Source organism: Dermacentor silvarum, chromosome 1 (genome assembly GCF_013339745.2).
Source record: "Dermacentor silvarum isolate Dsil-2018 chromosome 1, BIME_Dsil_1.4, whole genome shotgun sequence".
Classification (NCBI taxonomy): Eukaryota; Metazoa; Arthropoda; class Arachnida; order Ixodida; family Ixodidae; genus Dermacentor; species Dermacentor silvarum.
In genome coordinates, this window is record NC_051154.1 from 313,794,867 (window position 1) to 313,819,284 (window position 24,418).

The 24,418-nt window shown below is 46.5% G+C and overlaps 1 protein-coding gene across 1 annotated transcript in view; it reads left to right on the forward strand.

Annotated features, from left to right (window-relative positions):
* The window catches only part of LOC119437299 (visual pigment-like receptor peropsin), a 442,111-nt gene that overhangs the window by 412,029 nt on the left and 5,664 nt on the right, over positions 1–24,418 (forward strand). The gene's annotated exons all lie outside the window — the stretch shown is intronic.

Below are 24,418 nucleotides of genomic sequence, written 5' to 3' on the forward strand. Positions count from 1 at the left end.
AAGAAATTAGAAAGGAAAATCTGTACGATAACACAAAGGGCAGTGCCTTGCTATTTGAGGCTCGAGCCGGTTGCCTAAGCACGAAAACATATCGGAACAAATATTCGGAACTAGATGAGACATGTATATGCTGCAGTAAAGATCGAGAGACCACTCAGCACATCCTAATGGAATGCGACGGGATCCACCCAGCGAGAACCGTAGGTAACGTGCAACTCCCAGAAGCGCTTGGGTTTAAAGTGGAAGGAAACATAAACAGATCAGCCGTAGAGATCATCAAGAGACGATTAGAGTACTGGTGGAAAAAAAGCAGGGAAAAGATGGATACCTGATCTCTTAAAATCATAGGCAGCGATACAAGGTAAATTTTTGAAAAAGAAAAATAATGAGAGGTATACAAAAATGCTAGATAAAGAACATGTATAGTATACCTGATTAAATCAAGCAGGCTTGGTGACTATTTGTCGCCGCCCCGTTTCAAAGGGGATGCCAATAAATCATCATCATCATCATCATCATCATCATCATCATCATCATTACCACCGAGCAGCGCGCCGATGCTCGGAACATGAAAATGCGGTGTAAATAAAAAGGTCACAGTTTTGCTCGACAGACGAAGCATTGATTGCGATAGCAAATTATTAGACAGCTAGCTATATGAAGTAAGGTTAGTCATTTAATCAGCTGCGTAAACTACCGCGAACATTCGCTTACAAATTCATTCGCGTGAACATTCGCTCACTAACATCCCCTCTTCCTAATCGTTCAGCTTGTTTGGCGAGCGCCATAAACTGATTTCGCCTCGTTAGCATGTTTTCCTGTCTATGTGCCAACCACGACCGTGTTTTGATTTGTGTTCTGATTGGTGCCCCATCAGTCGTATTTCGTGGACAGTCGTTCTTACATCATGTTCTCCCACATTTTCATGTTTGGCATTGTGATCAACCAAAAGAACACCGCACCTATTCATGCACACGTCCGCACTGTGACAAGAGCCGGAGAAGGGATTTGCTTGCTTGCCAAAGGCACTTATTGGAAGCGACGTTAGACTTGATAGAAGACTCGACACCGGCTGACTCAGGATGACGTCCTGCGCCTTGCCTGTACCATGAGGGCTGCGACAGCACTTCTTGATATCTTATGGTGGTGCGTTGGCACGGTGCGTCGCCATGCGTGTCCATTATTCTAGCGAACTTTTCGAGATGGACGGGCGCGTAGTGCGGAGTCCATCGCGGCACAGCACCAACTTCGCAGCAGCACGGCCTAGGCAGCGCGGCAACAGCGGGTAGCCGAAAACCGCAGACTCGTGGTAATCCCATACAAGAAACGTGTGCCCACGTGACATTCATTATATCGTCGTAGTGCCCACATGTCTCTGAAGAAGTACGCGACAAGGAGGAGGGAGATCGCGGGTGGAGAAGGTCGTCAAGGTGAGCGAGAGCGCGGCAGCCCTATAGCCATTCATCAAACACCTGTAAGCTTCCTATAACGACATTATTTCAAAACAATTTGGCGACTCTATGGTTATTCTATAAATGCGCGCAACCATCATTACATAACGAATTTTCCATCTCAGTTGTATAGGAATTCTTCAAGACAAAAATTTTCATGTTATTACATAAGGCATTTACCAAAAAGCATACTTTGCACAAGCTAATAAGCGCCAGACGTAAGCTTACATCCATAGCTTATTAAATAGTAAGCCTCGGGTGCCATTAGCGATTAGCGCGGCGGCCCGATGTTAACAACATTTTAGGATAGGGCTGAGACTTTAATCCCCAATTAACGCAGTTGTTACCTACTGAAATCAGGAGTCACTGGCTGATGTAGAGCACTAATTAAATATTTTTAGCTCTTTGCTCTATAGTTAGGTAGTGGCGAAAATTGAACAGATTGCTCTAGTTGCGCGTTCTTGTCTGGAAGAGACCCACATTGGATCGGCATCCTGCGGGATTAGCTGTTTTAAGCCTTTTAAGCCTTAGAAAGTTATGTTGTGGCCTGACCTTTTTTGCGTGTAGTATCATGCCCTTTCTTCCTTCATGGAGTTAAAAGCTCACTACAGCGGGAAGGTGGGCTGTCGCAGAAAACCACCATATTATATGTCTTCCTTTTGCGGTTATTGTGATAACATTCGTAAGTGTTCATATATGTAGGATCCCATATACAGTGCGAACGGCGCCAAGAAACGCGCTTCACTGACACAGCCGTTCTTTTTTGTATGAGCGGTTGTCCCTCGTCTCGTCATTGCGAGCCCACTGGAACGTTTATAAGCACGCTGTTTCAAAATGATCAAGCGCTGGAGTCGATAGATGCTGCAGCTGGTATGAGCTAATAAAAAGTTGAATCATGAGAGCCAGATTCTCCTTAGTTATTATCTGATGTGATTTGATAGTGTTGCAAATGTTCGCAACATTATTCGTCGGCTTTTTCACAACGTTTTATTGTCTTATTAACAGACATAAATGACCTACAAGCCAGCGATTCACGTTAAGTCTCGAGCGAGTGCCGCCATCAACGTCAGCCAAACTCTGCATCGTTAAAGATACCATTCTGCATGTGGCAGCCATAGAGATTCTGTGTCATAGTCACAGATTCTAAAATGGCCCTAAAGATATGGCCAATATGCGAAACGGACAACGGAATTGACTTCACAACGGAGATTTTAGAATTGACGTAATAGTTCAGCGGAAATCCGCTAGGTGGAGATAAGTAATAAAAGGGAAACTGAGACATCCACCCAAATGTAGCAATTGCTACAATGGAAACCCAACCGGGTTCCTCGAAAGAAAGCCTCGCAGTTGAAGAAAAATTCGTCCTGGTCCGGGACTCGAACCCGGGACCACCGCCTTTCCGGGGCAGCCGCTCTACCATCTGAGCTAACCAGGCGGCTAGCAGATGGCAGGGCGAAGTCGAATTTGTCGACAACTCGAAGCAAAGGCAAGTGTATGACGTCCTGGTCCGGGTTCGAGTCCCGGACCAGGACGAATTTTTCTTCAACTGCGAGGCTTTCTTTCGAGGAACCCGGTTGGGTTTCCATTGTAGCAATTGCTACATTTGGGTGGATGTCTCAGTTTCCCTTCAATTCGATTTTAGAATTGTTTTACTACTGAACCCGAAGATTCAATTTCAATTCATTTCATTTACTGCACCTTAAGGGCCCGAAGGCTTTACATAAGGGGGGCGTACCATCCAGTTTTCAAATAGAATACACTAAAAAGCAACTGGAAACAAAATTATCAAAATAAATAAAAGAAATGCAACAAATATATGCCTATGAAGAGTAGGATTATCTGTGGAGCCTGCCACTTCACCACGACAACTTCTTGCGTTCGGTTGAGTAAAATTACTACTTCTACGGCAACTTCTAATACAAGTTTGTACCACAGCATTAGGGCGTCGGTTTCGGCTGCGGAAGGTGGTTCGGTCGAAGCCCACCGCCGGACACCTACCAGAATCGGGCACAAGCATCCCCCGGCCAGGCACCCAGCTTTCTTCACGGGTGATCACGTGGGAGAGGCTCCGCTAGCCCGCTGTCCCGTTCGTGGGATCAGTTTCGAACGACAGCAGCCTGCGAAGGTGGTATCGGTCTGCGTGCGGCTCAGACGCCACTCTTGCACCGGCGCACACCGAGGCAAGGTGCTGTGAATTCGAGTCCTAGCGCTCACCGAAGTGTTTTGCTGCGCCACATGACGACTGACAGGGAGAGCATTGCTCGCGCAAAAAAAAAGAAAAAAATGCATTGCTGTATTGCGCAGTGGACAACAAAAATGCCACTGGGTTGTGCAAATGGGCACGTGCCCGAATAGACGACTTGGGACACTGCGTATGCCATTGGGAATGTGCCACTGGCTATGTGCCCGAATAAATTAATTAAATTGTGGGGTTGTAGGTGCGAAAACTACGATCTAACTATAAAGCACGCCGTAGTGGAGAACTCCGGATTATTTTGTCCACCTCGGGCTCTTTAACGTGCACTCAAATCTAAGTACACAAGCGCTTTCGCATTCTGACGCCATCGGAATGAAGCCGCGGCAGCCGGAATCAAACACCTCGTGCCCAGCAGCTCGACGCCATAGACACAAGAAGTAAATAAGTCTGCAACAAAAATTGAAGAGGTAGAAGTGCGTAAATTTACACCCATCCGCATCTTGCCCAATCCCCCCTAATTGGGTACTAATTAAATTCTGGGTTTTACGTGCCAAAGCCACCATAGCATTATGGGGCACGTCGTAGTGGGGTACTCTGAGTTTAATTTGACCACGGGGGGTTCTTTAACGTGCACCTAATGCACTGTACCTGGGTATTCTTGCATTTCGCCCCCATCGAATTGCGGCCACCGCGGCCAGCATTCGATCCCGCAACGTCGGGCTTAGCAGCGCGACACCAAAGCCACCCATAGTGGGTATGAGACACAGACAGAGGGCAAACAAAGAAATACATTCCATTTGCGTCATTCTGTACAAATGTTAACGTCATTAGAGTTATCCGTGCATGACACTTGCTTTAACGTTTGCGCAAACGCCAAAGGAAGTCTTGCTCAACACCGATTTCCACATTAGCCTGGGATCCGCCGAATTGTCACGTTGCTTCCTCACGGAGTCACTCCGTGACCACTTGTTGTTGCCGAACAGGAGATGAACGCAAACTAAAATCTTCGTCGCCATTTCCGAGCTGAAGAAAAATATGTAGGTACAGATCCCAATGTGCAATAGTGCATGCGTCGTCGGCTAGACGGTTGCGCATTCGTTTTGACATATTGGAGCTCTGTAACCGTACTGCACTCCGTCATGACCGACGTCCGCCCTAATTAGTCTCCAAGCAACTGCGTTGGCCTTCCGATTGGTATGTGGCCAATAATACTAGTTATTTACCTGTCCTGTTTATCTATGGTAATTTCCATGCCCATTTTTAAAATTATTACCCCTTTATTTTTTCCCTAAAACCGTTTCGTGTGAAGACTGTATTCTATCACCACCGTCTTGCTTTTCAATCACCGTACTCTTGGTTGGTTGGTTTGCTTCTATCATAATCATCATCATCATCATCATCTTCTTCTTCTTCTTCTATAGCATGGATCATACCCACTATCACTGCAGCTTGCTTTTTTTTCTGCTTGATCTTTGTCTTCTTGTGCCGTAGGTGCGTCCTTTTCTTCTTGAAGTCAGTCGTTGTACCACTTCTTGTGGTGAGCTAGTTCTTGCGGTCGTTTTCCCTGTGCATTCTATGTTGATGCAAATGTTAATGATGATAATTAAACCTTCAATTGTTTTCCTTCTTTATTGCAAATACTTCTGGGAAACTGTGGCTATTTCGGACATTTTTAGACAATCTTCGTGAGAAATCTTCATATCTACCATTCGATTGTTCCTCTTCAAGCCAAGTCCTGGCCGATGAGCCACATGGGACCGTTAAACACACCGAATTTTCCACGGTGTTTCATCGATGTTCATCGAGGACGGGACGAGTACAATACTTCATGGCAGCCGTCATTGGCCAAATCAGACCTACCTCGATCACCATGTGTGAAACCGCTAGGGTTCAAATGATATGGAGGCGTCCTGCAATCCACATTTAGTGTTTACCACACCCCGAAGTACATCATAGCGCAATTTTGCACGTAGGCGGCGCCGGTGTGCTCCCAGCGGCGACAAAGAAGAGGACGACGCTCGTGACCGCGCCCTGTAACGCTCGTTGGCCGCCGCAACTCGTACGCCGCGTCCAACGATGAAGGCATCGTTTAGGTCCTTCTGAACGCCGGCTGCGCTCTTCTCTTCAGAGGCCAGTATGGATCCCGTGGCCATGGCGGACATGCAGGTGCAGCAGGAGTCGACGTCCAGGTCTCGCATTTGCACCGTCATCGCTGTCATGGCCTGCATCGTCATGGGCTGCTTCCTTCTACTCGGCTTCTCGCTGAAGCGCAACGACGAGCTCGTGGCCATCCTGGACCAGTACCGCGAGTACCTTAACCAGCAGTCCGTTCAGAGTCCGCCAGCGGTGGCTGCCGTGCCGCAGGCCGCCAAGGAGGCCGTGCACGTCAAGCGACCCGTTCACCACCCCAATAGCACGCGACCTGACGAGGTGCAAGTGGTATACCTGAGCGCGCCGTCGTCGACGTCTGGAATGTCACGACACAGAGGCAAGTCAGCCGACACGACGCCTTCAGACCGCTATGCCTCGCCGGTCTTGGTCAACCTCAGCAACGCAGCCAAGATCCAGCAGCAGCAGTTGGCTAACGACTCGATGTACCTCCTGCTAGCTGACAACACTTCTTCCGTCACGCAACTGGCCGCCGTGGAGAAAGCAATGGAGCCGGCAAGTGAGAACGCCTCCGCGCCGCAGCCGCTCGTTAACCGCATCGATGACTTCGAGAGCGACAACACTTCGCGTGGTGAGGGTAACGACACGATGTTTCACGCTGCTATGCATCGGGTGTTCAGCGCGGCGCCCTCAGTCGTGTCCTCCCTTTCCGGCTCGCCCACAACAAAGAAAATCTTGCTGGCGAAAGCGCTACAGACTGCCCTGGCGGGAGACAGTCAGTCGACGACAGGTCATGACGAAGCGGACAGAGATGCTAGCAGCTCGGACGCCGAGGAAGAGTTGGACGCCACACTCATTACAGACGGCACCCGCAGGGGATCGAATGTATCCATCGTCTCGATGCCTGGCACTGTTCTCTCAAATGTGAGTGCCACAACGGTGACAGTGAATACAACGGGGAGCTAACGGAGAGACTGGTTGCCTGCCGCAAGAAGGAGAAAACGGAGCTAGTGCCACCTCTAGGCGTGTCTTTTGTATCATGTTGGAACACTGTTGTCTTCTCATGTTTGTCAGAGACAAGCCACTTCAACGTAGCGAGGAGGTTATTTGCCATAAGCACAAAGCACACAGGTGTAAATGTAGGGCGCATCACCGATTAATTTCTTGAAGTACCGGCTCCATGAGTTTGTGCGCGGCATGGCCATAAACTTGCAACGCTTTTTTTCTTCTTTTTTTCTGCGGAGGGCTTGTAGACCAAACATGTGCTTGAATAAACCCACATGCAAATAACTTCTATTTTTGGCGTTACCGAATCATTAGAATTGCATCCTGTAGCCCCATCAATGTAAGCAGAGCACATGAGGCGATTCCTTTCGGTTGCTTTCTAATCCGAAAGCATGCTCCATGAAGCGGCAAGTCCGGCCTCAACATCCGATGGTAGCAAAACTCACGTAACCAAGTGATGACGTCACGTTCCCGGCGCTGGACCTGCTGCGGCTGGCACTGCGAAATCCTTCGAACAGCCACCAGGCAGATGAATGCCGAGGTCCACACCCAAAAGGTTGACTTTGCCCAATTCGAAAATTGAGTTTAACTACGTTCAAAACCGACCAACCCCAAAAATTGGGTCGCCCACCCTCAAAATTGATTTTGCCTAATTCAGCACATGATCAAGTGAAAAATATGGCGCGGAAGAGTAATTGTGTTTCGCATTTAATGCACGTAAGGAGACTTAATATTCTCTATAGCTTTCTTTTTTTTACAGCGAAGCTGTCTATGGCCAGGCGATGGCGTCCGCGCGGAAAACGTATCGTTATCAGCAATGGCTCGAGCGTCGTCGTCTTCTTCCAAAGTTGGCTTGTTGGCGCCCCTCGGCGCAACCGCGCGAATGCGCTCGTGCCATTGCTCACGCGTTCGTTGTCGTCATCTTCTTCCACAGCTGCCTCCGTTGTGCAAAAACTATGAGCATCAGCAAGGACTCGATCTTCGTCATCTGGTTCCACAGCTGGCTCGTTGGCGCCCGTCGGCGCAACCGCGCGAACGCTCGTGCCACTGCTCACGCGTTCGTCGTCGTCGCCTTCTTCCACAGCTGGCTCCGTTGCTGCTCATCATTCCAGCGTAGAATTTCACTTTTCGGTCGTTGTAATGGGGAGGCCACGTTTACGGGGGTCCGAGTCGTTGCTTAGGAGGGTATGAGCCATTCATTGTCTTACGTGACCGACAGATTCAATAACCGACAGATTTAATAACAAACGTGATACGCGAATGTGTGTACGTACTTATCGTTCGTCACGATGCCCTCCGATCCGGACAATAAATATGTTCGTACCTTTGTTCAAAATTGTTTGTCACATCTGTGTCTTGCGCTAAACAGCTTCGCTGGTCATGCACCTACACAGAGTGGAATAGGTCATGACTTTTTTTCCCTTAGTTGACATTCCTTCACTTTCGCTAAACTGTTCGCGAAATTCTGGGGTTTTACGTGCCTAAACCACGCTATGATTACGGGGCACGCCGTAGCGAAATTCGACCACCTGGCGTTCCTTAACGGGCAACCAATGCATGGTACACGAGTGTTTTTGCATTTAGCCCCTCTCGCAATGCGGCCACCGCGGCCGGGATTGAACCCGTGACTTCGAGCTTACAAGGGCCATGCCATAGCCACTTAGCTACCGCGGTCGGATGGCGATTCATGCTGTCGTGTCATGACACGTACTATCGTCGCATGCAGGTAATCGAATTTGTTTTCAGCGTCGATATGGATAGAAAACAGCTATGTGGGCAGGACATGTGTGAAAGCCAAACGAAATGCAGCTGTCATCACAGTGTGCAGCGGTGACGACGATAATTGGGGCAAGTTGAACCGGCAGTGAGACTCGCTTTGTTTCGCGCACTATCACATGAAGTAAGCACCGGCATAGACGCAGCAACGGTCTATCTGAAATCGGGCTTTGTACGCAGTTATTCCATCGGGTACAACAATTCTTGGGTATATGACCCACGGGAACCATTAAGACGACAGCACTTTTGCTTTGGGCGTGACAATGACCTTTTTTCTAACGCTTAGTCTTGAATACGGCCATTTTGTTGTTGTCATTGTGGTCGTCTTCGTTGTTGTTTTGTTCGGAAAATTTGACACGCATCCACGAGACAGGTTTGCCCAGGCGAATCCGCCGTGGAAATAATACGGAATTGCTTCTTCTTACGCCTCAGCTGATAGTAAATATTTAATATATAATAAAAACACCAGAAGGTAACTGAACAGGGAACATGTATATTTAGGATGTAACGGCAAAATAAAGATGCTAAGGGAATTGGTGTTAATAATGTGGAAAACGTTTAAAACATTGGACTCTCGGCAGCTTACTACTTCCCGGTGCACAAATAGCTCCCCAAACGGCAGGGTCTCGTCTGCAGGCAGCTCCAGATGGGCTGCTTCCCAGCCCCGATTTTATACTCCTACAGTGATCTCAAGAAATATACTCATCAACGCGAGCTGTGCCGAGCCCCCCGGGCAGACATCTTTCACATACTCTGGGGCGGACCCAGTATGCCTATCTTTAGTAGTTCACAGGGCTTGAAAACTACCACGACGCAGCAGTGGGAGGCCACGCTGATCAGCTCCGACCCGGACGAGCAGGTCTTGGTCGCCGGGCGGGTAGAGGAAGCCGCCAGCGAGCAGGGACTAACCACCGTGGCCTCAGGCAACTGAAGAAAGTGCCAGCCATTGGTTACAAATAATATTTTGTCCATCCATCCATCCCTGCAGCAACGATTTGTCTCACACAGACACACACTTCCTTGTGGGCACAACTCAGGCTCCTTGCCCCAACAGATAAAATAACAAGAACAGAGAGCTTAAGGTCAATATGCGAAATGGGTAGCTCTAACTAAATCTTTCTTGAGGAAGCATACATTCGACAAAATAGGAGAAAGTGATCGGCCGGTTCAACATACAAGCAATACAAATGTGTCCATTGTTTCATTTTTACTGTTTCTTTTATTTGTCCTTGTGGCTTATAGTTTTCATCACGTTGGATGCGATCAATTCCTTCGTGGGTATGATTCATGTTTCCAGGCCACAAAAACAAGAGCAACCACAAGTGCAAAGGTTTGAGAATGTTAACCGAAACCTGGGGCGCTATAACGTAAAATGATTGCAAACTGTTTTGATTCCAATTTCTGCAATCAGCCTCCACGATTGGTCAGAACACTTTCGGGCCACTCCCAACTTCGCCTGTCTGTCACGCAACGCCACGAAAACCGCGACAGCTCCCCATCTGATATAACGTGTACACCCTGATTATGTATGATTAAACTGCACAAAAGAAAAATAATCATTCCTGATTCGACGTCTTTTCCCCATTAGCCCTCTTCTACTGGTCCAATGTTTTCTGGCTACGCCCACTTCGCCTCTCAGTCACGCGACCTCACAAAACCGCGAAAACTTACCACGTCAAAGTGACGTGTACGCGAAAAAGAATGCATTATTATGCTGAACAAAACTGACAATTTTATTGAATAGCCACAGACTGCCCGTTCCGAAAGGAATAGAAGATGGCTGCCCGCCGATCGCTCAGGCTCTCGCTACTCGCACCTGCCGGTGAACATGTATTTATTTGCACATCATAAACCTTTTTGCGTGGCAGTAAAACCTTATCGAGCCCTTTCGGCATGCATACGACATCGCTCTGAGAACTGTTCCTTGCTGAGGATCCGCTTTATCAGCATTCTTATCTTTCCGTTACACGCCGCCCCGATTTTCGACCAGCCACCGCCATCTAAGTAAGGCGAAGCGGACCAATCGGAGAATCCGGCACCACCCTCTTCATGCGGTTATCTATTTTCACAGTGCTGGCTCGGTCCCATCGGAACCCTCTACACTAGAGTGTGCTCTTCGCCTCTTTTCAACCAATTAGATAAGAAAAACCGCTGAGTGTAGACAATGTTATTGGTTTTGAAAGCGAAAAAAGGTGATCTCCTATACACGAGGAGAGTGGTTGATTGGGTTGTTCAGACAACGCTGCGGGTCACCGCCCAATGCTTGCGTCTGTGGTTACCTAAACTTGACCTCAGGAGTTGAAATCAAAACAGTTTGGAATCATTTTACGTTATAGCGCCCCAGCTCTGTTAAACATTTAACTCTGCCTTCTCTAACAGAATAAAACGCGGTGAAGAACTTGCGCAGCGAGTATTGCATGCCGATATCACAGGAGCTGACAATTTTGTTTTAAATTTATTGTTGACATTATTCCTCATGGAGACAACAGCAAGGAGAGCACATTATGGATCTTTCAACGAAATGCATGACTGTTTTAGCCTATGGAGTGATGAAATAGCTCTCCTTGCTATCCTCTTGCTAATAAATCTTGCTATACTTGCAAACGCCTCTTGCAAGCATGTGGTTCACGCCATGCCGCCCTGTGCAATCATGACGCTCCGTTTCAGTGTAGGCGCTCAGACCGCTGGAATGCTGGATGTGACAAAAATGGAGCATTGAGTCAATTTATTATCTGCCTTCTCTGGTCTTTACATGACTTATTCACGCTAAAGATATAGGACGAGGTGGGTCATGGGGAGACAACCACTGCTCATATGCCATTGCCACATTTGTTGGCACATCATGTCCATCAGAAATAAAGGCGTCGCCTCTTGTATTTTGTGTTGAACCACTCGCGTCACATCCAATTCAATGTCAGAATTGTTGGATATTCTTGAAGTAATCGACCGCCGTCACTGCTCCCGAAAAGATGCCATTGCAGTTGGTAAAGGTAGGGCCTTGGGATAATGTGGTCTTACTGCGCGCAACGCTTCAATCATGGATATTAATCTCACGGAAGCAATTGACTCTGCTTTGGAAAAGGATATAAATTGATATCCAGCATATCCGATTGTTTGGCGCGAACAATATCCAATCAGATGATGCAAATGATGTAGGCCACTACGGCACCGCTGCAGACTTTAGTGACGAGGTAGATACGGCTTCTGCATCTATAGACCCATCAACAGACACCACTCCGCCAGTCCGACAAGGACAAGATGAGTCCTCTCATTCCGACTCCTTTAGTGTCACAGATATGAAACTTGATTCTTGAGCTCCCAAATGAATGGGGCCCCCAATTTCTACGTTCATGGAGACAAAAACAAGAGCCAACCATCGCCTATGTTTAAACAAAGTATCCTAAAGGCGGCAGTTAATTGCCTCTTCTGTGCGTTGAACGCCATTGGGCAGCTGAAAGTATTGCAGTGGAGCTCTCGCTGTATATTCTCAGCTTCAATAGATTTGTTTTATCTATCTAATCAACTTGATCCAGATGTTATACTTCACGAAACTTGGCTTTCACCAGAGAAACATTTTCATTTGAAAGGTTTTCGATATTTCGGAATATATCGACACTCGCGAGGTAGTTCTCCTTCTTTCTGAAGTTTTACGTGCCGAAACCAGTCCTGATTATGAGGCACGCCGTACTTGGGAGCTCGGGATTAATTTTGACCACCTGGGGTTCATTAACGTGCACTACAACACAAACACACGGGCGTTGATTATTGATATGTGTTTTAAGTAAAATTTGTCATAGGGCAAACACTGCTTTTCAAATCATGAACCCCAACTGCGAAATTCCGGCGTTAGATTTTTGTCTCCCAACGTATAATCCGTTTTCCATCATAAATGCTTATTTTCACACCGGTGTGCAAAGTACGCGTCAACTTGATAGGACCATGGCTGCTTGTAGAAAGAAAAGCTTGGCTGCATATCACTTTAATTCGCATCATGCCTCTTGGGGGCTAAAAACAGATTTGTGTAGTAAGCGACTATGGGAGCGGACTATTGATAGTAATTTTTTATGTCCGAGCACAGGACATGTAACATTTGCTGGATGTCATTTTCGTTCGGTGCGAGATTTAACGTTTTGTATAGCGCTGGCCTCAATCTTTCGTCGGGATAGGCGGTTGACTCAGCACCTAACAGTAACCACCTTCCTGTGTCCTTCCAAATCATTTGTCCAATCATATTTGTAGGATTCCTAGCGGGCACATTTGTGAAGCACAATAAATTTCAGACTTACACAATATAGTTCAGCCGTTTCGGAACTGACCAATACCAATGGCAAGGAAATCGCTTCAACGATTTGTTCGGTTATAGAGGGTTCCTGGAAGCAAGCTGAATTTGTCTTCCCATGGGCTAAAAGCACCGCTTGTCGTTGGTGGAATGATGAGTGTACGCGTGAGCAAATAAACTTTATTTAGGAGACCAACCAGTTAATGTCAGAAGGTAGGCGGTAGGCGGCCACTCTATATTCCATGTAGCCTTGGCCCTGTGCTGGCAGCCTAGCCGTGTTTACCAGCCGTAGCTGGTCCTCAGGTCTTGCACTTGTCAGCTGGGCCTCCCACTGGTCTTGTGTTGGTGCTTGGATGGGCGCTGTCCACATAACTATAGAAAAAGAAAAGCCACTTGTAAAATACTTCTCCATTATCAACTGCCAACAACTTGAAAAAATTATCAGTTTCCTGCTAATGTAGTTAAGCATACTCTTAACCAAGCCAAAGGTAAATATGATATTAGGAATTGCGATTATCTGTTAAAATAAAAAATTACAAGTGGGCTTTGTTCGCACATATTCGTGCTAGGAAGTTGTTACCGACACTTACTCAGTTGTTTTGACCCCGCAAGAAATGAAAGCCTCCCTAGAAGAGATTGCCAAAGATTTAGAAAAACAATTTGCAGCCCGGCTTCCGGCTATCAATTTTCCATTTGACCCTTCGGATGGCTTCACCTCAATTTCATTATCTGAGCTAAATCATACGGCACTGTGGTTGCCGAATACAGCCCTTGGCCCTGACGAAGTCACTAATACAATGTTAAATATATTGTTACAGGAATCGCCTAATGTTCATTTAGACCTGGTAAATTATTCAATCGAAAATGCGTGGATTTTGTTGCAATGGAAGCTTGCCAAAGCAACAATGCTGCTTAAGAAACCAGATGGTGGGTTTACTTTGAAAAACATTAGGCCTATTGCGCTTACGTCAAACGCTGTAAAATTAATTAAGAGGCTTCCTCACCTTCGTATCATGAAATTTGTTAACGATAATTAAATTCTTAGTCTTTGTCAGATTGGTTTCAGGACCGGATGCTCCATCTAGCATGCCCATATTGATTTAGAAAGCCACATACAACTCGCTCGACGTCATAAGCAATACGCTGCTTTAGTGACGTTCAATATCGCTAAAGCCTACTATACCGTGGAGCACACTGTGGTGTTCCTGAGCACATAACAGCGTGAATTTACTAATTTCTAGGCGAAAGAGAATTTCATTGCTATAAAGCGGCTTTTATTCTTCTAGGTATAACGAAACGAGAGGTTGTTCGGACAAAAAAAATTGATATTCGCAAAGCCTAGAAAGTGGGGGATATCCCGTTTTCTCAAGAATAGACCTCTGCAAAGGCTATTGGCAAGTGCCGCTACAAGAAGACTACGAACAGTGTACAGCATTCGGGACGCCATTTGATGGGTACGAGTATAACCATTTGTCATTCCGTTGGATAAATTAAACCTCTAGCAGGATTCTAGAAGATGACGAATAGTGTGCTCAGGAATTTCCTTGGAAAAAGTTTGCAATGTCTCCATTGACAACTTTGTAATTTAGTCACGCACAAAAAGAGAACACCAGCAATACATTTTCTGTGTCCTGGAAGCCTTAAGCAAATGGAACTTGAAGGTAAACAGCAGAAATGTGAGATTTTCCGGAAGCAGGCTATTTTTCTTTGGGAGAGTATTCGATAGCGACACAAAAACCGCGTAAAAAAGAGTACATGCACAAGATTAATAAGCTTGTGAAACTTTAAGATATTCATTCACTTAAAGTATTTCTCGCGCTCGCAAGTCATTTGCGCACGTTTATAAGACTACGCTGCGAAATCGGCGCCTCTCGCCATGCTCAGTAAGAAGGACGTTCCATTTGCCTGGAGCGAAGAGTGTGATGAAGTCTAGCGCACTCAGTCCGGGCCCTCTCTTCGGAACCAGTACTCGTACTGCCCGACTTCAACAAGCCACTTGATTTATGCACGGATGCTTTACACTCTCACACGTTCCTCTACCAACGTGTCCTATGTGAGAAACAAGGGTGGTAGTTAAAAGTGATTGTCTACTACTCATACACGTTCTCGAAGACGCAGCAACGGAGCACGACGACCGAGAAAGAGGCACTCGTGTTGGTCATGACATTGAAATGTTTTAGAGACTACCTGGAAGGTCATCACTTCCGACAGGCAGTGGATTCCCGTATATTGCAGCATATGCAGTAACGAAAAAAGCTAATCGAGCTACCCGCAGAGGTGTACATTTAAGAAATTTCTGGCGAATATATTTTACGAAAAAAAAGGGAGGACGCTTAAGCTTCGCCTTTAAGAGTGGAATGCGATAGCGTTATCTGGCCCCGTTTGTATCGCAGTTTTCTTTGAGTAGGCTTCACTGAACACTGAACGTGAAAAAGCCAGCTCACAAAGACCAAGCTTACACCGATCCCTTTAAAGTCGGCTTCACTTTTAAACAAAAATGCATTGCTATGAAGACGTTTATCCAGGGGCAATGTGTCGTCTTATATTAAAATATGAAGAGCCTAAGACTTTTTTATTATTTTATTAATTGTTTGCTATTGCCCCGACGCACGCGTGTGTCCAAAACGCATTAGGCAGACCAAGTCCCAATTTGACCTGCCGAGGATGCGAGCGCCATCTGGATAAGATTTTCGCAAGTAGCCTACCCGAGCGCGCCGCTGTTGGTAAGGTAGGGGGTTTGTGTTTTAGTTTCCTCTTAACAGAATTATGTTTTCTCATACATTCAAATAGCAGTCAGACGCCACCATGTCTGTAGGTTGTGGTTAAGTCATACTTTGTGATTTTTCTGACGGATTTCACTGTGAGAAAATCAATTTTTGCTCACTAACACCTTGCACCACGCGGAGGGCCTGCGCGGTCGGGGTAGTTCGGAATGATTTTCTCCTACACTAATACCCTGGCACCGCGCGGAGGGCCTGCGCGGTGTGGTTCGAAATTATTTTCTCCGCCACGGACGCCGACATCCACGCCAACGCCGGATTTTGTGTGACACGGGACCCTTAACGCTATCGTGCTAAAATCTGATGCATCATCTCTGGCAAAGAAATATGCCCACGCGGAAGAGGATCGACTGTGGAGTCTATCGCTTCGACATCCAGTTGTCCACTCAATAGACTCAGTCCTAAAATCAAGACTACCACATCAGCTTCCCCATCACCTTGATGCAATATATAGTCGACTTCGTCTGAACGCCGCATTTACCAGCAGCTACCTGTTCTGGCTTGGACTGACTCCCAACCCGTAATGTGGTAGCTGGTGCGTTAAAAGCTGTGCAACATATTTTGTTGGATTGTCCAGGTTACAGAGACAAGACATCTTATTTCAGTATAATGGGCTCGGTTTTCCAAGAACCACTAGATCTAGGAAGAGTACTAGACCCTATGCCTTCGCCTTCAAAGCAACGGGCAAGCCTTAAATGTGCTTTTTATATTCCTTAAAGACATCGGCTTAATTAACAAGCTCTAGCCTGTTTGCATGAACGCCATAATTTTGTCGCACCCGTAGATATTATTATCATATATTTTCTTGAATTTTTTTTCCCGGCCTACCTCTTCCTAGGTTATTTCTGTCCCCGATCCCCTTCCCTATGCGGAGCAGCAGGTAGGCGCCTTTATTTTCGCTGGACGAATTCTTTGTGTTTCAATAAAGAGCTTTCTCTCCCTCTCTCTCTCCGACTGTTCACCGGCAACCAGGCACTGACTTGCATCTTAAGGCTACTCAACCTAAATGAAGGCTGGCTCGTTGGAAAAGCGAAATGTAGCAGTTTACGCTTGCGTGAGCCGTAGACCGGGAGACAAACTTCCAGACGCCGATGCGCTCTCGAGAACTCACATCACAGGAGCAAACGAATTGTCACAACCAGGTGAACAGCTTATGGGAAGGCACAGAAGATATGAAATTGAAGAGTGGAATGTTTACGGTTCCAAGAAGTATTGTGTCGAAATTTTTAGAGATGTACCCTGGGAGTCCTGACTCAGGAGGCAATGAGGACTGTTGGAAAACTTACTGGAAGGTGAAGAGCTGGTTTCAATGCAGAAATATGAAAGCGGATGCACGAAACTGCGTGAAAAGCTGCCATCAATGCCATGTTACTAAGGCTTAGTCTGAGGAAAAATCGCATGCGTGTTCTTGTTTACTCCCAAATCCCGTAGGAAGTTATCCGTCTCGACTTTGCAAAGCTAGAAAAGCTAGGCAAGGGAATGCCCAAAACTCAAGCATTCTTAGTGGCCATACACGAGTGTACACGCATGGCTTCATCGGTTGTTGCGCTCTAGGAACGAAGTTTATTCAAGGAAACGAAAGTAATTGTATTGCACAGCGGAGCAGCGTTTCGCCGCAAGAAACTCAAGAAAATGGCTCACGACAAAGGCAGCACTCTCATATTCTCCGCTCCCAATCATCCCGAAGGAAATAGACCTAAAGGGACCTAGGAATAAGGTTACTGGTGGATTACAGCCTTTGGAATTGCGGGAAAGGTCGACTTGCAAGAATAGCGGAAAACAGAGTTGCAGCTCGCACGCTAGAATTCTGCTATGAAGCAAGATTATAATCAGCGGCACTGCACGATGGTGCCTCAGGTTAAAACTCGGCAGAGAGTTACTGTTCGGAAAAGGTTAGACAGACCAAAGTTTGCGTTTTTTTGGACCACACACAGTGGTTGAAACGGTTAAGCAACAAGGCATCAGGAAGGCAATTTATTAGAGGAGATCTAGTGCGAACGCGGAAAAAGTGACTGTTGGAAGCATTGTGCATTATCATCTCGAGAGAGATGAAAATTATAGCGCCAGAGAACGTGAGGATTCGCACAGAAGAAAACGACGAAGCGGGTGGAGAGAAGAGGAGGAAGAGAGTGCACAACACAGAACAATATGTAAATAAATGATGTAATGAAGAGTTATTTTGCAGTTTGAATGAGAAAAAGAGAGACACGTGCATTGCTGCAATCAACATCAACAAGAAAAACAAAGCACAGGTTCCTGATATGGCCGAAAAGCTACGTAGCGCGTCGGCTGGATTCTTTGCCACGGGCACCTTTAGTTTAACCGCATTTGCAGGTAAGCTTCTTCACGCCATCTTTTTTGTTATTCATTTTTTTCTTTATATAACTTCTGCTCCCAGCTCTGAGTCAGGTACACGTGCACACAAGAGGTCGGCACAGGCTCTAACTTTTTTCTCTCTCTTTTTGGGTGTATTGTCACTGATATGTGGACAAGATAGAAATATCCACAGCGAGCTGTTCTGTAGGGTATGCTTTGGTATAGACAACTTCCATAGTATATGTGGCAGTTTATGACATGCCGTGGTGTCTGGAATTTTGAGTTCCATCTGGTGCACGCTGCATTTCATTTGGATTATTATGTAAGCTATTGTATTTTATTAGCAGTAGCTTATAGTAGCAGCGTCGATGTAAGTAGCTTTTGCTTTCATAGACACCGTTCTAGAACAAAGCGCATGCGTACACTTGAAATAGGTCAGAAAACTACGCATTAAACTCACTCATTACTCAGAAAACAAACGCGATCAACATACGCAATATTCTCACTCATTAACATTTTTGCGATAAATGTGTGTCCAGAATAATATTGTGACCAACATTTCACTGTGCGCGTGAGTTAAACATTTGTTAGAGAGAATTTTCATGTGTAGTCAAGAAATTGTAATGAAACGGTGCTTTTTTGGGGCTTATTCTGCACTTTTCCAGTCTCACTTTCATTTTTTTCCAGTGTTTATGATTCAAGGAATTGTAGAACATATTCCAGAGATATTGTAAACATCATGTTATCTCCCTTCCAAGTTCTCTCACGATTACACCTGACCATCTTCAACGGAAATACTACAATGTGGAAACGCTTTCGCACATAATTACGTGAATACGAAATATAAAGAAGTTGAATATGGAAAACCATTCTTAGCTGTATATTTATGCGTAAGCTGCATTCTGAGGTCTTTCTTGAAAATGCGCAGGAAATCATAATTATTGCTCTATCCTGCTTTAAAAATCGAGTAGGCTGTATCAGGGACGCAGCCGCAGTGGGATACGTGAAACGCCTGTGTTCGAGCACTAGGATACAAGCGTGGGACTTAACCAAATGCAGAAGTTACACTTATTCATGCAATAGAAAGCTTACATGCCTAACTTATGCTACTGCTGGTGGGCGTCTTACGGTCTAACTTTGCAATCGTGCTCGCAACTTATTTGTAGTGGGCCCGTTTGTTTTTCAGGGGGTGGGTTTGGGCAATATAGTAAAGAAATGAACCCCCTACTCGTGGCGCCCGAGATTCCCCTGCGCCTCTTAAGCCCGCCACACTCGTAGATGGTTGGGGCTCCTGGGCTTGCCTCAACCTCCTGCGCCTGCACTGCCTATGGAGACGGATACGTTCCACCATAGCCAAAGGGGTTGGAAATCCATTCCTCTTGCTTCCAGAGTTCCTGCATGCCATTTCTGGACCCTACGTGGCCAACGCAATGGGGCCATAGCCGAGAAGGCGTGAAACTTCTACAACAAATTGCACACTTGTAGGCCTTATAACTCTTGATGAGCACTGGCTTTAATTTGGTGGATCATGCCTAACATGACTCAGGGATCTCAAACGCGATCACTCCCACTCGATTCGACAAAACTACTGCTGAGCTATGCCTCTCTGAACGCCGAGCGAGAGCCCAAATTTAGCCCCGATTGCCTCATGCGGGGCGCGACAACGGCGCCATCTGTGCCCGCACTCATTTATGATCGAGTAATAGCTTTCGTCTACACAACGATACCAAAGTAAGGCGCGTGGGTAGTACAGTTGCAACGATAACCATATACGCGATAATGTTTTGACATGTTTTCATTACATGCTGTTTTGCAAGCGACATCCTCTGACTGATTTTAAGGATGTTTCACGTCAGTAACGTTCTCTTATATTTTCACAAGGATTACCTCAGTGTTCAATTTAACGCTGTAAACACGATCCAAATGATTTGTTTTTCACGTTCTTAGTCGTGTGTTTATTGTGTCTCAAAACATCTTAGCTGAATACCTACGTTCAAGCCAGCCAGAGACGACCTTTAAATCGACTGCAAAGAAGCCTACAGTTTTGTGAAAATCCTTATATATTGTCTGTTACTGTTTCTTTTTCTGCTATGAGGGCAAGAAATAACTAACGATCCTTGCTAAAGTACCTATGTCGTAATCCATAATTGTTCTAAATGAGTTTGAAAATGTGTTGATGTCATCCTAATAAGTATTTTTGCTGTACCTTCTCAGACAACATGTCTGGTCTCTATAATAACAAACGCTAAAGATACTATCACTATAGAATGTTATCACAATACATACTTCAAACCGCTAAAATGAGCCAGGATTTTGGAGTCGAACGTCAGACGCATTTGGCATTGAATGACCGTTCAGGATATCACGCAAAAGTTTAAGGAGTAAATTAATCGGTGCGTATTAAAAGTACTCCTGCTTTGTAGCGTGGTGGTGGTAGTGATGATGATGTTGCTGCATTCAGGGTTAGGCTGGCAGACCTGGCCCAAAATTTCTCCAGCTGAACGTCTATATTTCGCGTCAAATATGTCACCATGAGTCAACCAGTCCTGCCTTTCGTTGAAATGTGAGTAGAATGTGCGGCACGTCCTTGCGCACTATCGTTGATCCTTTCAAAAAGGCCAACTGTTTAGATGTTCGTGAGGAAACCCTCTTCTTCGCATGCTGTCCAGAAGCCTCCTTCTTTCACGACAGAAGCTCTTGCAGGACCACATGACGCGCTCTATATCACTCACTCCATTGCACTCAACGCGAAATGGAGAAACAGCACTGCTGACTTTGAACATCCATGCAGGAGTGTAGGCCGATTCGATTCTTACTCTGTATAGGTGGGTGGCTTCCATGCGGCTAAGTCCCCTTACAACACAGGGCTGACTGGGCTGATGTGGCGGTTTCCCAAGCGAACGAAAGTGGCAACGGATTGTCTTTCTAGGGAGGCGGTGATTCTCCGGAGAGCTCACCGTTGGCTGCCCTGAAGGCAAGGGCGTCGGCTCTGTCGTTTCCAGTAACACCAACATGATATTGGTAATTTAAATGATAATTCTTTTTTTCATGATTTCTTTGAGTGAAGCCAGTGACTGACAACAGAACTAATTTGGAGGCACGCCACGAGATAGTTGCTGAATCGCTGACTTCGAGTCCGAGAGTATGACGGCTTTCGGTGCGGGTACGTTTTGCAGTTGGCGAAGCGATGCAGCAATAGCGGCAGTCTCTGCAATAGGCAATAGGCTAGGCGGTTGAAACGGCGAGACCACGCAACATGTAGAGATGGCATCCACTATGCAACGGCACAGCTCAGAATCCACGCTGATCGATCCGTCCGTGTAGACGTGAAGGATGCTCATATAATTAGCGTACACGTGCTCGAGCACTAGACAGCGGGCCTCCGAAGAAAGTTCCAATCACTTGGACTGCAACCCAGGAATATTAGGGTCGCAAATGATGTCCTCGAGCATCCAAGGCGGATCAATTTGTTGCCTTCGTTTCAGACTCTTCAGACGGAGGACTCGTAGAGCATGTGGTGCAGCATAGAAGTGGGATCGATACTTGTTGCTGAGTCTTCTGAAAAGGGCTTTACTAGGGAAAACTGACCCAGCCGGAAAAGCAGAGTAAACTGTGCTTGAGAGGCCAGGAATTGTAGTTATAAATACGGGGTCCCGTATGTAACTTTCTTGTTTGAGGCTGCTTGTGGATCGCCCAGATACAAGCGTATACATTTTTTTATGTAATATATCTATGCGTTCATATTGGGTCTCTGATGGGCACGTCAGTCACACTTGGTAAAGTATCCGGTTGGTCACTAGAACGCTGTGTAGCTGGAGTATCGAGCTTGGATGAATGCTCCAGTGCATGTGGGCAATTCGTTGGAGTGCATGAAGCAGCAGCAGTTATGTTTCCGACACGTAGTCCACAGCTCATCGCCATAGAAGCCTGCTGTCCAGGATGACGCCCAGGAAGCTGACACTCACTGGAAGCACGTCGGATTCAATGACCTCCGAAGTTTAGCGGTAGCCGTGTAACCTTTCGTTTTATCCCAGAAAAGAGCATAAAAGACCACTTTTCGGCTGCTATTGACAAAGTGCAGACAAATGGCTCTGGATAGCAAAGAAATACTTACTGGGCAATACGCGCCAGACTCTTGTGACTGTAGACAGTTTTAGTATTGCGGAAAGGGCACCACGATAAACGCAAAAAAAAAAATAGCGGGGTCAGACTGCGCATGCTCAGAACGCCATTTCAGTTTTGCGCGTAGCGTGTCTCCGCTATTTTTCGAATATAGCGTTGACGCTAAACGCTTGCTAAGTTTTTAGCGTTGCAAACATGGCGGCACCCTCGGGATTGACGGCTGCCGCTTCGCAGAAATCGTCTCGTCCTGCTTCCTTGTAGGATTCTCCGATTTACAAATGAATGGTGCTGCTGGTTTTCGCTCCGGGTATTCTGGCTTCAGTAACGGCCTACGGTCGATAAGGCAGCGTTGTTTTCGCTGTCGATTCTAGGTAAGCACACTCCACATGCACAGCGAAAGCGTAACTCTGCCTGTAAACACTCGTCAGACTGAGGCAAGAAATGTTAAAAGTATTGTTGCCCAATTTATTTTATTAATAGTAGTTTACGTGCTTAAATTGTTATGAACTTACTAACAGCGTCCCATACGTCTCAAAGTTGTTCCCGAATTATTTCCGTGGCCGAGCGCTTGACCATGCAGGCTCTTTTCAAGGCTTGGCGTGGATCCAGACGGCTAGTTTGGTTGTCGAGCTGCTCAGTTTGCATCTTTGACTACTCGCAGCTAGATGGCGCGGCGAAGTTTTGCGCTTAGCGGCGCATCGTTGTCTTAGGCTATACTAAAACTCTATCGAACAGCGTTCCCCAAAGATTTAGCGTGAATAACACGCTAAAGCTAACGCAAATATTTTCCGCAATACTAAAACTCTTTTGTATCCCGAGACCCAATTATAGATGTCGTCTCGCATATATTTACATTCGATAAAATTAGCTCAACAGCCGTGCCAGACTATGGCTTCAAATCCATCGGGTCTTTTAGAACACGTTCGAAGAATCGAAGAAGTCTGTTCCTTGAGCGCACGCAACGGCATTTGTCAAGAGATAAAGAAATACGTGGCTTACAGATTACTACAATCACATGAGAACAATTGCTCACGTGTGAGTTAAGCAAAAATTCTAAAGCTGAACCGCTGTCAGCAGTTACAAGTCGTGACGACGGACACCTGTAAGTCTCGCTTAACTTCATTTGCCATATTAATGGTTTACCACGGCCTCGCACACAGCAAGGCACTGCGCGCCGCGGCATGCCTGTGGGAACAGCCTAGCAGACGAAACTTGCGCTTCGACTGAACTTAGTGCGCATGCGCTACTCTTGCTGTTCTCGTCGCTTCGCGCCGTTAGAAGGCGTTGACTGGCCGGCCAGTCGACGCTCCCGTGGTACTGTAAACGAATCGGTCGACGGTACCTTCTGCCACACATGATGGGGATCTCGTAGACTACTTCCTTGCTACACTGCATTAGGCGCGAGGTGTGATTCCTACTGCAGGAACTGCTGTAGGCGTGGCTGTCATTCACTATCCTGCATAATGAGCCAAGTTTGTTGGGTGCCGAGAATACAACACGAACGCGAATACAGCATGAATACAGCACGCCCTGTTTCTTTTTTGATTATGTGGGAAACGTCGTGCACGTATAGTTTACATCTATACAAACAAAACGGCTTGTTTTGTTCTGTCGAGTTCAGGCCTTGCTTTATCCCTGGCGGTTCTGATCTCTTGGGCAAGAAAGTCAAGGAACAAAGTAGGTCTTCCGGGTAGCGCTTGCTCTAAGGCGCTGAATTTGGCTGTTATAGCTGCGTTAAATTTCATGATGGCAGGAGCGATTGAGGGCATTCTTGAGAATGCTTGACAATTCTCTAGTGACCTGACGTATAGGAAAGTAGGCTCTTCTTGGAGTGAGGGGTGTATGCCCAGCAGATGTGGCTGTGGCTGAGGTGGACCTTCAAGTCAAGAAAGCGGATTATACGCCTTCTACCGGCAGTTCTTAACGAAGGCTGCGCCTCTATTTTTTCAATGCCAGCCAGATGCGGCAGATCCAACGGTTTACCACCCTCTCCAATTGCCCTTTCCTGCTATCCCCCGTCGGCTAGCGTTCGCTCCTGCGTTATGGTCGTGGGGGAGAGTACCCTCTGGGTGGCGCCACACGACGGAAGTCGGAGGAAGTAATCTTGACAGACGCGTGAAGCGTCTACCACATCCCCTCCGGAACGGCAGCGGCACGCGCTCAGTGGCTCAGACGCATACGTGACGCAAGCAGTCGTATACCCTCCGGGTATATAGCGTCACATCGTGGCAACTCACTGAGCTAAGGCGCACCAACGGCTCCCAATGCGGAGCGAGCGATTGCATTGGCATTGAAAAAATAGAGGAGGCGCTGGTGAAGGTGAGGCTTTGGTATATGGACTGGAATAATTATTCCTATAAAATAAGCAGTAACATCTGTGAGT